Genomic DNA, 10,259 nt, shown 5'->3' with positions numbered 1-10,259 from the left:
TAAGATATTCTTATTGGATGTAAATTATTGTTACAAATATTTTTATTAAGATATGTTTTTAAGAAATAAAAGTAAAATAGTTCAATAAGGATAATTTTTTTAAAAAAATAAATTTACACTAATAATTATTCTCTTCAAATTATTAACGTACTTTTCTAATATACTCTAAGTACCTACACAATATATAATATCAATTAGCATTCAAATTTAAGTTCCAATATTGTTAATAACGAGAGAGGTTTATTATTTTTTAAAAAAATGTACACACAATAATTTTTGTATCAATATATCATGATTCATTTTAAAAATAATATTTATTCATCTAAGTCATAGAGTGTCTTAAAAAATCATATTTAAATAATTTTTTTATCTTTTAACTATTTTATATTTTTAGATTCAAAACTTTTTATTTTTTTATTCAAGGTTTATTTTTATATTTTATTTTAATTCTGTTATTCAAAACTATTAATATGAATTTTAATTTTAGGATAAATAAAAAGATGAAATTTTTTTATAAATTAAATTATTGAAAAACTTACTTATTATAGAAGAAGTCAAGTGTATTTTGTAAACCCCGCTAAAATCGGTATATAATTAGTCAATAAATCGAATTTTCAATAAGAAAATTAAATATGCAAAACTAATATCAAAATAGGATAGAGCTCGGCAAAACGAGAATTTTGATATCACTTTCGAAAAATTTGGCCCAAAATTGAGCCGAATGGGCCGAGCCGGTTGAACCGGGCCCAAACCAGGTCCGCGGGCCCAACCAGCCCAGTATATAAATGAGCTAAAGCTCATTTTCTGCCTTAGAACACAACAGAAGCAGCGTAAATGCATGGAGAAGAAGAGAATGAATTCCAAAACCTAGCTTGATCTTCTTTCTTTGATAACTTTTGATCCGGAGCTCCGATTGACGAGCCGTTTGCGGCCACGCATCGGGCTCGTTGAGTTCTTCAATTCTATTCAAATAAAACAGTAAGTGAATCGCTTTTTTCTAGCTCCATTTCTGCTGGTATATGAATTTTGGATTTAAGGTTTGAGAAACTCAATTCCTTGATGATTTTCATGTTTTAGGGGTCCACTAGACTTGATTTCTTGTGGGTATTGCCCAAGAATCAGTGGGTGAAGGTAAGAGATCTTAAACCCTAATAAAATTTCTGAATTTAGGAATTTGGGTATTGAGTTATTATGTTTGGATGTGTTAATTGTGGTTTAGGTAGTGTGTATGTGAATGTTGATGCTTGTTGGAGGCTTGTTGGTGATCAAGCTTGGTTTGGGGATGTTTGATTGAGCTTGGAGGGGCTGTAATTTTGAGTTGTGAGGCTGCCTTAGGTGAATTAAGTGATCGGCCAAGGTATGGTTTAAGTTTCGCACATTTAATATTTACGGTGTTGTGAAAACTTAGGTTAGAGGAACCATAGAATAAGTTGGATTGTTTGTTGTATTTAATGATTAGCCTTGTAATGTTGTTAGAATAGATTTGTTATGAATTTATATATTAGAATTATGAGGTGTGCTCTTATATTTATTTATGATGGATTAGAATTGGTGTTTGTTAATAAGGATGTAGAGTTGTGTTGTGGTGGTATTGTATATGCTGTAACTAATTATGTAATGATCGGAATTGCATGAGACCAAGTTTGGGCTAAACTTGGGAATATAAGGAACTAAACTGGAAAATTTGGGACCTTTTTGTTAAATATACAATTTATGGCAAATTTTTAAAGTTAGGTTGTTAAATCTGTCCAGCAGCAGAAAAGATCAAACAGGGCAGCAACTTGTTTATCTTGCTGCGACTTCTACGAGTTGAGTTTTGGAGCGAAACCAATTTTGTTATAAAATTTGATTAACTTGCTTTATTTCTCTAAAATTTCAGAATTTTAAGAGTTGAGGATTGGGAGCTGTGAATTTTTGAATATTGGTGGTCAAAACTGAAAAGAAACAGATTTCAGCAAGCTATGCATCAACTTCCAATGCTTGTAACTCTTAGAATTAAATAGAAATTGGGTTGCAACTAAGACACACTTCTTTCTGGATGAGCTAGGGGTTCTCAAATCAAAATTTAGCTTAATTGGAGTTTTGTAATAAAAGTTATTCCAATTGAAAGGTACTAAACTTGTTGGTTTTTAAAACATATTTTGTCTCATTTTTACTTAACTTCCAGGTAATGTAACTTTTTCATTAAAAATGTTATTGACTCAGAACCAATTGAGAAATAAACCTGGATGAGTAAAGTTTAACTACATTAAATTTCAAAGTCATTGGATTTAACTTGGATTTTATATTGAATTTTGAATATCACATGCTGCTGCTGTTTTTCTAGTTTTATGCACTGCAGAGCAGTCACAGTTTTTTCTTTATTCCTGAGGCTAGAAAAATCAGAAAATTATGATATTTAGTTTGTTAGAAAGCTTATTTCAATATGAACGCCTGGACATAAAGTTTGTGCAATTCCGAGTTCATTTACTATATTAGAAACAGAAAAGAAAATAGAGTGTCGAGGATGTCTTAGTGATAGTCATGAGTTCGAGAAGTTAAAGTTCAATCCTCGTGTGATGTGATTGATTTAATGTTAGAGTTGGGTTGATTTTAAGATTATTCGATATTAAGAAGGATGAGAAGAGTTTGATAAAAATTTTGGTCAGGACCCGGAAAGGGTAATCAAGATGAATTATAAGGGAATGTCGATGAAAAATGTGAAAGGGAGATTGTTAATAAAAGGAGTTAATATGCCATGGCTTGATGAATGATTAAATAATGATTATGACTATGAAATGGCTTATGAATAATGCTATCTGAGATACGAGTTCCCTGGGTAAGAGCCGTGGCTCGCCATCACGTGTTCCAGGTTGAATCTCGATACTCTGTTGACCCTACGTCGTAAGGGTGACCGGGCACGTATAAATTCCCGGGTATGGATAGCCCCCATTGAGTGATTTTATGAAATATGAATGTGAACTCTATGCATAGACTCTTGGAGATGCGCGACGGGGGACAGTCTAAGGTTTTCAGACTTGTCGAGTTGGCTGGATAACCGACAGATGGGCCCCATCAGCCATAGGACAGGCATGCATCATATGCATTTGTTTGTATTGATTGCTATGCATTTTCTGGGTATGCCTAATTGATATATATTACCCGCTATTTTTTATACTTGCTATTTGTACTATTTGATCATTACTTGTGCGTGAACTTGTTTGGTTGCTTGTTTCTGTTGCATTCTGAATAATGAAAGGATGGAGGAAACGGAGGAAATGGTTTGGTGTTAGGTTAAGCTTGAACTTGAGTAAGTTAGGCAGATTTAGAATACCTACCCCTGTTTATGGCTTCTGTTTAGTACTTAAGTTGGATAATTGAATAACGGAGTTCTAGGATTGCCTATGGCATTCTCAGGACCGTATTTCTTATGCGCGTGGCACTTTTACCATGCTGAGAACCTCCGGTTCTCATTCCATATTGTATTGTTGTTTTTCAGATGCAGGTCGAGAGGCTCCTCGCTAGACGTCTGGATCTTGGGAAGCGAAGTAGTCCTTGGGTGTATTTTGGTTTTTGGTTGTATATATGTATATATTTGTTTAGCTTACTCTCCAAGTAACTTGTGTATGTTGCTCCTCTTAGAGGTTGAGGGAGAGATAGGAGTTTATTTTGGTATTTTGGTATATTTTGGGGATACCTATGTGTGTTCATATGTATATATATATATATATATATATATATATATATATATATATATATCCTCTGGTCAGCCTTAGCTTCGCAGGCTAAGTCAGGGGCTAGTTATGCTGTTTCCTTGGCTTTCCTTTATTCTTTTGCTTAATTTTATCATGTTCCTATTAGGTTTCTTAGCACGCAAGTAATCCCTTCCTGAGCGTTGCGCTTTTTGTTTTGCGATTTTTGTTTTACCCATTTTTCAAGGCTCCTAGTTAAGTATCTTTTCTCTATTATTATATATATATTACTACTCTTAGAGGTCGTAATACCTTACTATCTCAGTCTTATGACTTAAGCATAAGATTAAGTATAGTAGGGTGTTACATTATGGTATCAGAGCAGTTCGTTCCTATAGAGCCTGAGGGACGGACTGATTATGCCTCTGGGCATACTCTAGGTGTCTATACATGCTATTTAGGGTATCTAACTGATATATGAGGCATGAATGCTCATGAGCATGCATTTGGGACTTTGAAATGCTAAACTAGAGATATTGAGACTGATCACCTTGGTATCACTTGTTTGGTGTGAACAGGAACCAAATGGCATCTCGTGGGCGCAGTCGTGAGCGTAATCGGGATCAAGGACAGAGAGCTAATGAGGTAACCGTACCAATAGATAGTTTGACCGATATCGTGACCGCAATGACGAGTGTTGCTGCTGCCATTGGTACTGTTGCGGCCGCGACCATCCGAGTAATGGGTGGAATGGAACCACAAGCTGGAACTGGCAACAATGATGATAATGAATATGAAGGTGGACATAATGCTCCGAATACAGGGGTACCACTTAGTTATCTGGAGCAGGTTAATGTGGGTCAGACAATGGGAGAAAGCTCAAGGAGGGTTGAGGTAGCAAGAAGTAATCACCGAGAACCCTTCACAAGGAAAAAGGGAAAGATTACACCGAGGAGCTAAACTTTCAAAAAGAATCGCTTTGTCGCTTCACATTCTCAGCACTGGAGCAATGACCGAAGGAACGATAACCGTTCGGATCCGAATGCTAAAGGGAAAACTAGTACTCAACTGGATGATTTAAGGTGCCCAAGGTGCAAGAAGTACCATCCAAACAGACCGTGCAGGGCCGGATTAGGCGTATGTTACAAGTACGAGAAGTCGGGGCATATAGCTCGAGACTGTCCACACAAGAAACGCCAGGATGCAGTCGAATCCGATCTTCAGACCCGAGGTAATCATAAGCTAGCAGTTGAGTTTTTAACTACCTTGCGTATCATTAATATATGTATGATCCATTTGTGAAGCACGACAAGTTTTGATGATCGTGGAGTCCGAACCGATGGTTAGTCGAAGACTACTAGTTGTTAAGATAGAGCGATACTTAACCAACTTAGATGAGTGACTAGATTCTTAAAGGATGAGAGTCAGAATGACGCAGTGGAATCAGGGTGGTTAGACTTTTGAAGGTTAAGGATTAAGTGACGTAGTGGAAGCAGGTTGGACCATATCTAAGGAATCAGGAGTGTTGAGGGTTATGCGGAGTTATTGTTTGGAATTTAGTGACGGTGAAACTTTGAGGAAGAGGAGTAGAGTGAACACAACCTTTAGATGTTAATTGTTCAGAGGTAAGTGGAGATGAAACCGAATCTCTATATGAGAGAGTTTTTAAGACAATTCTTGAAGGTGTGTCAAAACTTCCATTCCAGAGAGAAGCGAGTTTGCGATAGGCTTAGTACCGGAAATCGGATTAACTTCAATCGCACCACAAGTGAAGACATCATTATAACCGGTAGAATTTAGGATTGAGTGGAAGGGAGTACTAGAAGAGGGAATCACCTAACCAACTATTTCTTTGTGGGAAGCATCGGTTATGCTGGAGAAGAAGGAAGAGAACGGTAGGAAACCTTATGCAGAAAGAGTGTGCTAACGAACCTTCGCGACTCGATCTAATCCTTCTTTTGAAACCTACATTGACATTCGATCCGGAGCTCTTCCTAAATAGCTTGACTACCTTTCTAACTTTACTCCTTGTGCACATGAATATTATTTCTTCCAGGATGAGTCTGAGCTTGTCTTGGTATAAGCGCGTAATCCTTGAATCTTGTGTGCTCGCTATGACTAGAGTTGCCCCTATTCGCAAACCTTGTTCTTCAGAATCAGCTGAGACTTCTTTGACTCTGTACGCTCTATTCTTCCTACCAAAGGTCTCTAATTTGAACTCTTTTCTTGAGATGCACCTAGGTTCCTCTCCTTGTGTATTCCATCATTTCGGTATAATCTTGAACAACCGTGTACAAAATTTCATTTTTGACTCATTACGAACACCGTCTGTATTGCTCATTCATTTTTCGAGCTTAATGTTCTTTTGAAAATCAACTCGAGCCTATATTAGTATCACGTATAAAATATAGTTGTGACTGTGGAGATGTTGATTCCTTAAGAGCATGACTTTTGGATATGGAAGATGAAGCAGGTAAGCGTGCACCGTCAAAAAGAGTTTTGGAGTTTTAAATTCTTGTCGACCACAAAGCCTATGATTAGTTTAATGCGCTAAAAATACACCGGTTACATAGATACCCGAATATGAAGAGAGCTTTCAAACTCCAAGAGAAGGATTAACCCCAAATCCAGTAATTAGAATACCCGAACTTATTTAAAAACTCGGAATTAGTGCGATACATTACCAGAGGGGTTTAGGATACGTGTAAATACAACATCGTGAAGTGATAACAGATGCCCTGAGTAAGAAATTTTTGGGGAAATGCTTGGATATAAATTTCGGAGAATGGAAGGCTAGATAAGTTGGAACTTTAAATTGGATATTAAGGGTATAGATAAAGGAGTCAAACTAAATCTATTGCGGTTTTAAAACATAGTAAAGACGAAATGCAGGAAGCGTGAGGGGACGATAAAGACCTACCGAGGATGTCGAAGTCTGGCAAACGAAAGGGAACTAAGAAAAGATTTATATGTTTAATGTCGAAATAGAGATTGTAAAGTCAAAGACTTAAGGAGTGCAATAACGGTGATAAGGGGCTACTAAGAGTACTGAAACCAGTTGAATCCAGAAGACACCAAGAGAGGGTTATGTGTTGAGGTCGGAAGTTGAAATAAGAAACTGTTGTTTGAAGCTTACAGGAGAAAATTTTTGAAGTTACCTTGAGATTTCTAAAACCTACCACGAATCAAAGAAGATATTTTGAGCAAACAGAAATGAAGAATGAGGTGGAAATCTATGTGATTACAAGTTTGACGTATGAGAAAGAAATGAAAGACCACCAGAAATTGTTCGAAATGCCACAACCGTCGAAGGTTCTACATTAAAGATAAAAGGGAATAGCCATTGATTTCATAATAGGTTACCGAAGACTAGGACAAAAGGTGATACTGTTAGGGAACTGTGGATCAAGCGACCAGGCCCGTTTTGCCCATCGGAGTAAACCACTTATTGGGGATATCAAAGAGACTATACATCAGGGAGAAGGTGAGACTTCACCGTATGCTAAACACCTTTGAATTAACCGAAAACTGGAATATCAAACGTCTTAGTTCCTGAATTTGACAGCCGAAACAACAGAGGAAGAGTTATGCAAATCTAAGTTAGAATTCTCACTATGAAAGCCGACAAAAGAGTTAGGTGGATCTAAGAAGAAGACTTCTCAAGTTGGAAGAAAGGGGATACCTATTTCTGAAGATCACTTCAATGAACTAGAATCGGATGATCAATCAAAAAAACACTAAAAAGCTAAATCCCTATCACATCGGACCAGTGGCGTATAGGATCGCTTTACTACCACATTGTTCGAACCTGCATGACGTGTTTCATGTATCGCAGCTTCGTAAATACAATTTTGATCCTAGTCATGTCCTAAAGCCGGAATTAATTCAAGTGAGAGAAGATCTGACGTTTCCAATAACTCTCGTTAGAATTGATGATACCAGCATTAAGCGTTTACACGGGAAAGAGACTTTCTTAGTGAAAGTAGCTTGGTGTTGGGCTAGTATTGAAGAATATACCTAGAAGCTTGAGACAGAGATGCGGAAGGACTACCCACACCTCTATTCAGGTAACGCACTCTGAATTTTGAGGACAAAATTCCTAATTAGTTGGGTAGGATGTAAACCCCGCTAAAATTGGTATATAATTAGTCAATAAATCGAATTTTCAATAAGAAAATTAAATATGCAAAACTAATATCAAAATAGGATAGAGCTCGGCAAAACGAGAATTTTGATATCATTTTCGAAAAATTTGGCCCAAAATTGAGCCGAATGGGTCGAGCCGGTTGAACCGGGCCCAAACCAGGCCCGCGGGCCCAACCAGCCCAGTATATAAATGAGCTAAAGCTCATTTTCTGCCTTAGAACACAACAGAAGCAGCGTAAATGCATGGAGAAGAAGAGAATGAATTCCAAAACCTAGCTTGATCTTCTTTCTTTGATAACTTTTGATCCGGAGCTCTGATTGACGAGCCGTTTGCGGCCACGCATCGGGCTCGTTGAGTTCTTCAATTCTATTCAAATAAAACAGTAAGTGAATTGCTTTTTCCTACCTCCATTTCTGCTGGTATATGAATTTCGGGTTTAAGGTTTGAGAAACTCAATTCCTTGATGATTTTCATGTTTTAGGGGTCCACTAGACTTGATTTCTTGTGGGTATTGCCCAAGAATCAGTGGGTAAAGGTAAGAGATCTTAAACCCTAATAAAATTTCTGAATTTAGGAATTTGGGTATTGAGTTATTATGTTTGGATGTGTTAATTGTGGTTTAGGTAGTGTGTATGTGAATGTTGATGCTTGTTGGAGGCTTGTTGGTGATCAAGCTTGGTTTGGGGATGTTTGATTGAGCTTGGAGGGGCTGTAATTTTGAGTTGTGAGGCTGCCTTAGGTGAATTAAGTGATCGGCCAAGGTATGGTTTAAGTTTCGCACGTTTAATATTTACGGTGTTGTGAAAACTTAGGTTAGAGGAACCATAGAATAAGTTGGATTGTTTGTTGTATTTAATGATTAGCCTTGTAATGTTGTTAGAATAGATTTGTTATGAATTTATATATTAGAATTATGAGGTGTGCTCTTATATTTATTTATGATGGATTAGAATTGGTGTTTGTTAATAAGGATGTAGAGTTGTGTTGTGGTGGTATTGTATATGCTGTAACTAATTATGTAATGATTTGAATTGCATGAGACCAAGTTTGGGCTAAACTTGGGAATATAAGGAACTAAACTGGAAAATTTGGGACCTTTTTGTTAAATATACAATTTATGGCAAATTTTTAAAGTTAGGTTGTTAAATCTGTCCAGCAGCAGAAAAGATCAAACAGGGCAGCAACTTGTTTGTCTTGCTGCGACTTCTACGAGTTGAGTTTTGGAGCGAAAACAATTTTGTTATAAAATTTGATTAACTTGCTTTATTTCTCTAAAATTTCAGAATTTTAAGAGTTGAGCATTGGGAGCTGTGAATTTTTGAATATTGGTGGTCAAAACTGAAAAGAAACAGATTTCAGCAAGCTATGCATCAACTTCCAATGCTTGTAACTCTTAGAATTAAATAGAAATTGGGTTGCAACTAAGACACACTTCTTTCTGGATGAGCTAGGGGTTCTCAAATCAAAATTTATCTTAATTGGAGTTTTGTAATAAAAGTTATTCCAATTGAAAGGTACTAAACTTGTTGGTTTTTAAAACATATTTTGTCTCATTTTTACTTAACTTCCAGGTAATGTAACTTTTTCATTAAAAATGGTATTGACTCAGAACCAATTGAGAAATAAACCTGGATGAGTAAAGTTTAACTACATTAATTTTCAAAGTCATTGGATTTAACTTGGATTTTATATTAAATTTTGAATATCACATGCTGCTGCTGTTTTTCTGGTTTTATGCACTGCAGAGCAGTCACAGTTTTTTCTTTATTCCTGAGGCTAGCAAAATCAAAAAATTATGATATTTAGTTTGTTAGAAAGCTTATTTCAATATGAACGCCTGGACATAAAGTTTGTGCAATTCCGAGTTCATTTACTATATTAGAAACAGAAAAGAAAATAGAGTGTCGAGGATGTCTTAGTGATAGTCATGAGTTCGAGAAGTTAAAGTTCAATCCTCGTGTGATGTGATTGATTTAATGTTAGAGTTGGGTTGATTTTAAGATTATTCGATATTAAGAAGGATGAGAAGAGTTTGATAAAAATTTTGGTCAGGACCCGGAAAGGGTAATCAAGATGAATTATAAGGGAATGTCGATGAAAAATGTGAAAGGGAGATTGTTAATAAAAGGAGTTAATATGCCATGGCTTGATGAATGATTAAATAATGATTATGACTATGAAATGGCTTATGAATAATGCTATCTGAGATACGAGTTCCCTGGGTAAGAGCCGTGGCTCGCCATCACGTGTTCCAGGTTGAATCTCGATACTCTGTTGACCCTACGTCGTAAGGGTGACCAGGCACGTATAAATTCCCGAGTATGGATAGCCCCCATTGAGTGATTTTATGAAATATGAATGTGAACTCTATGCATAGACTCTTGGGGATGCGCGACGGGGGACAGTCTAAGGTTTTCAGACTTGTCGGGTTGGCTGGATAA

General features: G+C 36.5%; 1 long non-coding RNA gene and 1 pseudogene across 1 annotated transcript; both read left to right on the top strand.

Moving 5' to 3' along the window:
* Positions 1 to 4,256: 4,256 nt before the first annotated feature.
* LOC148570240 (uncharacterized) lies at positions 4,257 to 5,073 on the top strand (annotated as a pseudogene).
* A 3,001-nt stretch (positions 5,074 to 8,074) lies between these two features.
* On the top strand, positions 8,075 to 8,527 carry LOC110269632 (uncharacterized). The gene is made up of 3 exons (XR_002358402.2): positions 8,075 to 8,200; positions 8,300 to 8,353; positions 8,442 to 8,527. It is a non-coding gene; the product is annotated as an uncharacterized LOC110269632 (long non-coding RNA).
* Positions 8,528 to 10,259: the final 1,732 nt, after the last annotated feature.

Source organism: Arachis ipaensis, chromosome B3 (assembly GCF_059453495.1).
Source record: "Arachis ipaensis isolate K30076 ecotype BB chromosome B3, ASM5945349v1, whole genome shotgun sequence".
NCBI classification, from domain to species: domain Eukaryota; kingdom Viridiplantae; phylum Streptophyta; class Magnoliopsida; order Fabales; family Fabaceae; genus Arachis; species Arachis ipaensis.
This window is presented reverse-complemented; position numbering and strand designations above follow the sequence as displayed.